Source organism: Hyposmocoma kahamanoa, unplaced genomic scaffold, assembly GCF_003589595.1.
Source record: "Hyposmocoma kahamanoa isolate Upper Pololo Valley unplaced genomic scaffold, ASM358959v1 64, whole genome shotgun sequence".
In the NCBI taxonomy this organism is placed as follows: Eukaryota; Metazoa; Arthropoda; class Insecta; order Lepidoptera; family Cosmopterigidae; genus Hyposmocoma; species Hyposmocoma kahamanoa.
In genome coordinates this window covers 21,214,611-21,221,810 of record NW_020653852.1, presented here as the reverse complement: position 1 = coordinate 21,221,810, position 7,200 = coordinate 21,214,611, and the positions used below count along the sequence as shown (strand labels likewise).

Below are 7,200 nucleotides of genomic sequence, written 5' to 3'. Positions count from 1 at the left end.
AACGAAATTGAAGACATTTGAAAAAGATATATCGTATAGTATACGTGTTCTATTCAGTTCAGTTGGTATATAAAAAAAAAATCATTGGTATGTAATTAAAATAATTAAGTTGTAAATGTTTTAAAAATACAAACAAACAAAAATACAAAGTGAAATTCAGCCTGGAGGTACAAAAAAGTTGCTTGTAAGAAATAGCATTTGATATATTTTATTACAGTATTTTTTATGCTTGCATCGCATTAACGTTCCGAGAGTTTCCCTTTGATGACAACATTAAATTCTTATTTTTTAACAAGAAAATAACAAATTTACTTTTGAAAGCCTACGTCTTCGACCCAATTTTGTAAAAGCTACACGCGTAACTGCTACAACGTATAAACGTAGCAATTTGCTACGGAGCCGTAGCACATTTTCGTTAGAAATTGAGAAGAGAAAATTTGTCTTTAGAAACACAGGGATACGTTACTAACATTGTGGTGATGTTCCACTGTTCATTTAAATTGACATTCAGAACGATTACATATATGTACTACTATTGTGTGTTTTAAATTTCATCAGGATTGTTTTACTTATACAAATGTATATGAGTAATTCAATGCAGTGTTAAAGGATCCATATTACATATAAATTTATTAAACTCCACAGAACCATTCACTTTCGGATTAAAGACTTCGGAATATTTCCGGATGAATTTATTATTTACTCTCTTAATCCTCTTTGGGTTGTAACTCGAGAGCTTCGATGTAGTTTATTACAAAAGCAGTAAGATAATTCCTCAATAACATGTACGACCACAACAACCTACTAAGCTTTACGCTTTGAACATTGGATCGTTCTAAATTTATAAGTGGAATAGATCTCTCCGTTGTGGGTATTGTAGAAAGAGATTAAGTTGACAGTGTTACGATTCAATTAAGATCAACCTTAGAGTAAGAGTAACCTTTTAACCTATATATTGTCCGTTGAATAATGAATAATAATAAAAACTAAGAATTTCCTGTATTATGAGAAAAACAACAACTAACGCTGCCTAGACCACGTCCCAGGTACGGCCCTGATGTCTGTGGATAGTCCTTAAGAGTGACGAAGGAAAGGAATTACAGAACGATTCAAAATTTCAAAAGTAAGTGACCAGGAACCAGAGAAATGGGTGATAAAAAGGTGGAATGACGAAAGAGGTCGCATCATCACACATGTAATATTAAAAAGCCAATTCTACTGAAGGTGACAGAGAGAGAGAGGCAATTTTTTCTTTGATAGACAACTCTTTGAATCACCCAATCAATACGCAGCAGTGAGACACGTTATTTACATTTAAATTCAGAATGTTGTGTTTAATATTGTTATTTTGACGACTTCGTTGTGTGCTGTAAAAGGATATAAATTCGATTCTTTAAACTAAGTACTACACTCAAGTCTAGGAATTGTGGTACATACAGACATTGTATTGAATAATTTATGTCTCTAGTGACGCAAATATTGGGTTGTATTGTATTCTCTATGTGTGTGTTGTGTATATATGTTTATTGCTTGTTTCACCGTCTCTTGAGAACATTTTCTCAACAAGACCATCGAGGACCTCTTGTCCTTTTTGGTATCCTTATGGTGTCCTAGTAAATATACGTTGTAACTCCAGTACTACAGATTTAGTACCGAATGTCACATTTAGATGATATGAATTGTATCATGAAACATGTTAGTAAAGTGTTAACATGATACATTTTCGATTTCGATTTGATTTAAAATTTAAGTCGTCTTGCACTTTCAAAAGAAAATGCAAGCTTTGGCTACTTTCGAGCCAAAGATCGGCAAGTAATTGGATGTAGCTTACATTCTTATATTTTTATTTTTAGGTACTATTCATCCCTGCCTAAACTTTGAATTGGAGTAATTGGAATGTTTTATTTAGCACTAGTACCATCGTGACAATAGGATTCTAACTTTAAGTTATATAATAACATATGTATATTTATAGTTATGTGATAATTTTTTGGAGCTACTCGAGACGCGTCGTACAAATACTGTCATTGGAATGTAGCGAGTTTTTTTCAAAAAGGTAGGGCCTGAAAAACAACTTAAGCTGAAACTCCTTTTTAATTACACAACATGTGTAACTAAATTGTTATGCAAATGTAGATAAATAAAGCTCTTTATTATTATTATTAATTTATATAAGACTCAGAAAATATTTCTGTCCTATGGCGCAATCAAGGATATTAGCAGCCTACTGCAAAATCTCCTTCACCTAAATCAAGACACGGTGTGTTCTCGCCACGTTACAGGCCAACCAGATCGCAGCACACTAACACTCCACACGAAAAGACTGTCCACGCCGACGAGGACGAACAGCCTCCAGTTCAGCATGTACTCGTTCCTACAGCACGCCCTTCTGGCGAATGTATCCTGTAGCCTCCCGAACCGAGGTCTGTTCTACAAGGATTACTTAAATTTATATACAATTAAAGAGCCTTTAGCTCGCCCTTTTGTCCTGAAGCGCAGTCAATGCCATCAGTTGCCAAATGTCTTTTATAAAAAAACGATATGATATCGGATTTGAAACAGAAATCAAATGGCACGTCACTACTTGCACCTTTGCGGGACAGCATAGCGAACCTTAGTTGCATCGTAACCTTTTTTGTATAACTGCAATAAACCTTTCTTGAACATTTTATCAGCGGTTTCCTTTCTCAATAAATCCGTTTGTTGTACGATATAAATTTTCCTTACAGCGAGCGTGTTGCGTCATATCGACTAGAATAGTAGCTGTAATTCAATTAGGTGCTCAGGGAATCGAAATTGGAGTAGCGTTTATACTACGACATCGTGACAGTTCCTAATCCACCGCAGCTTTGCCTGGTTATACGATTTCAATAGCGGGGATCGAAAATATACTGTAATTACAAATAACCTGTGGTAGCTATGTCAGACTTTTTACGAGTGTATTTTCTTTGTATTTGCGGCGTCTTCGTCAATACTTTTTTTGTTAGTGCGCCATTACGGAGGACATATTTTTCCCTTGTTTTAGGCATAAAGTATGTATTTACCATTAGCTTTTAGGGGGTGAATACATATGGTCGTAAAAGGATTCTTGGCTACAGGGCCAGTCAGTGATTGATAATGCGAACCGTGTCGGGTTCTATACCTGGGGGAACTGTTTAAGTATGCATTTCAGTTAGAGGTACATGATTTGGACGAATCATTCATAATTTTGATGTTTTCATCGTGTGCTTTATAAAAATTGTAGCTAAAAACTGGGCGTCTTTTCCAGGGTCTGGAAGCGTTTATGAAATGCTCTGTCCCGTTTACATGATACCCATTGCTGGCCTTGGACTTGGCGGAGCAAAACCAAAGAAACTAATTGACACCGACTTTCTTGCGTCAAATCTTTTAGTAGACTAAAGCCCTTTGAAATATTGTGAAATATAAATGTCGCTCTATGGGACGCGGACGTACATGTATGTAATACAAGACATTCCTCTAGTTTCGAGCGTTTAGTTAATGTAAAATCTTTATTACAGGATTGTCCGTAAGTGGTCAGTTAGTTCATCATCACCGTCATCATGAAGCCATTATAAATTCCACTGCTGGTCACGAGTCTCGTTTAAAGAAATGTGTTAGTCCTTTTTAGAAAGGTCATAGTCCACCACGCTGGGCCAATCCAGGCTAGAGACTACACGTTGTCCGAGGACGGTGAACCGTCTTCGACAAGCAAGTTTCCTCACGGTATTTTCCTTTACCATTAGTAGTAGATAAAGCTACTACAAACTAACATTTGTACGTAATTTAGAAACTAAAGTTGAATTCAAGTAAGATACAGAATAAAGAGTAATAAGGCCTCGGCTCGGGCTGCCTATTTTAACCCTTTGGAGTCGAAACTCTTGACACCTGGGGTTCCGGTAAACTTCATCTATACAAAATTTTATTCAAAAAGTTAATAGACTGTCTAAGATACCCAAGGGCATCCGACATATTAGTATACACAATACAAACGGAAAACGCTGCCAGCATCTTGGACACCTTGCGGTAGGAAGACAATTTATTCATATAATTTAATTCTATGTAATTTGACTTATTGTCTAGAAAAAGATTTTAAAAGTTATATACATGACATCGCAATAATTCGAACGGCGACTTCTCAATGCAGAAGCAGGTGTTCTTCCTCTATGGTACCACTGCTGAATATTTTTTGTTTACCTTTATAAACGAAAAAATAAAAATAAAATATTGCAACTGTGAATAGAAATCAAATTTGTTACCTTTTACGGTACACAAAAGTACACAAAAACTAGCCAACTGGGTCATTCAGATACGATAGTGAATAGCAAATTCAAATATCAAACAAAACTGGCGAGGGCAAACCAAATTCGCATTTTGTTAAAAGTTATTTGTTTTAGATCTGTTTACTAATCTCACAAACCGTTACTTACAGTTGTAAAATTGTTAACCTCGATAATATTACAAACTGCTGTTAAAGTTTTTGTTTATGTTCCTGTTGTTCATTGTTTCGAATTACCACATCAATTATGAATATAGTTGTATGCAAAATATAGACCTAAAAAAACTCAGGTAGGAAATGAAACTATTTTTACGAACCTGAGCTGGGCGCCTACAAATTAGACGCTTATAAAAGCGCTATAGTAGCGCCACTTCATACAACTAAATTGATACTGAAACACATGCAAGTTTTATTCACTAAGCCTTAATGATTATTACTAATTACAGGTTCTATACCACGGTATGAATAATTATTGACCCTATATTCCGAAACTGTTACACATTTCATGGCAACGGGTTGATCGGCCAATATAATCATACTGTTGGGTAATTGTCTCTTTTTTCTTACGCCATCATTTAGAGTCTTGTGCTAATCGTCCTTGTTGTTAACCTTAGGTCGTTTCCTGACTTTTCGGTACGATAGCGATGCTCTGTACGCTCGGCATATGCAGTACCGAAAGCTTACCGAGCGCCTATATTTCAAGGTGCGCTTCCCGATTGTATTCGTTACTCGAGGAAGACATGATCTCACGACGTCACACTCGATACTTTCGGTACCGCGCATACTGATGTTGCGTCACTACCGCACTGATAAATCAGAAAACGGCCTTAACATTATCGTCTACCCATTCCGGTTGGTGATCTGCCAATTCGATCGACGCTCTCTTTTTGTCGTCTTTGTTTATTTGTAATCTGGCCACCTTACCAGATGATCCGTCTACATTTGAGAGTCGTTACCCGCTTGCTAAAGTTGCCATTTTTATAAAATTGGCCAGCAGCTCACTTCTTAGGTTGCTTTGTCTACGATTTTTACTTTAGCCGTTTTCAGTACTCAGTAGTGCTCATCAGGGACCGGTTTTAGGGCCAAGATTGTATGTGTTAAGAAAATCTTGCCGTCTAAGACAAATTTAAATTTCGATCAAATCCATGTATGAAATATATAAATATTTCTTTTCATAAATAAGCAAATTACATTTGAAATCGTCGAGTTAGTTAAATACTACTACTCAGTTAAAGCAGATTATTCCTTCGTTTATCATTTACGTTCAAAGATACTTTTTTTGTAGTATCAAATTACGGGACGAACAAGTCGTGCGCCTGATGATAAGCTACACGCCTGTCCATGACAGTTGCAGTGCCACTGAGAGCTTTAAATCGCAAAGATCTGAAGGGCACCGCCATTGCGCCGGTCACCCTGAGACATAAGTTGACAAATCCCATGCGCCTGTAATTTCACCCTTACCCTTCAAAACCGAAAAACAGTAATGCTGGCATTATTGCTTGGTGGCAGAAATAGGTAAGTAATACTTTGAGATACAATTGTAACTTACATGATAACTTAATAACTGACAATATTCCAGTCCATGCTATTTGTTGAGAATTCTACTATTTTAAATTTTACATTATCAAATAAAATACTTTTTATTATTATACTAATCAATCTTTATTTCAGTAGTTAATGGTCTTAAATAATAAGTTTATACAATTTAGATATAAACAAACTAAGCGGAATCACCGCATCCCTGACGTTTGAGGGCAGTTTGCTAAAGATTTGGACTGCCTCAAAACTTGTGGATCTTTTGCCGTAGTTAGTTCTGATCACTAAGTACAATATTTATTTGAAATATTTTTTTTATACATATAAAAAAAAATATTGAAAAGAAAATGCGCGAAACCGTATTCATCCCATAGTTTGCCACCCTATGAAGTAGAATATTGTCTTCAGATTTAAATGGGACCAATCCTGAGGACCCACTTTCAAACAAATATGGTGTTATTGCGTAACACACATACAAAAAAAAAACAGTCGAATTAAAAAACACGTCATTTTTTTTCGGTTAATAATAGAAACAAACTGAAAGACCTAAACGGTTGACTTCTATGTTTTTTTTGTTATCTAACGTGTAGAAGTTATTGAATATCGTAAGAAAGTCATTCGGGGAAACCACTGTTGAAGACCTCGACACACGTACGAGGCATTTATTTCGGAGGGTCTCCTAATCAGACGACTTTAACTAGTAGGAAATTTCACGATACTTACAGTTCTATTCCCCAAATCATGGACCCGACAATTCAACTGCGCGGTCTTCCCGACTAGGGCCGTCACGTTTCTGGAGTAGGCCACGTCGAAGTGGGGCCCTCGTTGTGTGAGGCCGAGGTCCACATCTGTGTAGTCCAGCTCTTGGACGCCATCTGGGCTAAGGCCATTTGCGTTGTCTGTGCAGCCTGTGGACAAAATGGAGTTTATGAATTAATTGCCCCTTTTTAGTCTATGTTGAATTTTGGTATTATGGTACAAGTTCATGTTTTGTTATTAAAATGGGAACAGGTTAAACCAAGCGATGTTCAATATACAAGCCACGTTTTCATGGTTAGATTACCTCAGTACACAAACTGCTATCTAAACGTGAGTTCAAATCGCGCAAGCGTACATCGATTTCCGACAGCTGCCATTTTATCCGTATCATAAATTGCCTCGAAAATTGCTGACGTATGCATGGAGTCACGTCGCAGTATGATTTCTCTGACAAGTAAAGAAGGTTGAAAGGATGTTTCTACAAGGCTACGTGTCGTGGCCGCGTTCGGCATTTCGTTGCATGAATGACTGAACGAATGCGTAAAAGAATTAATGAACAAACGAAGGAATGAGTGAATGAACGAATGAGCGAATAAATGAATGAATGAATGTTAATATTCGTAATAATT

At 36.5% G+C, this 7,200-nt stretch overlaps 1 pseudogene; it reads right to left on the bottom strand.

The window, feature by feature from the left end:
• LOC113230703 overlaps positions 1 to 7,200 on the bottom strand; it is a 407,414-nt pseudogene that overhangs the window by 36,521 nt on the left and 363,693 nt on the right.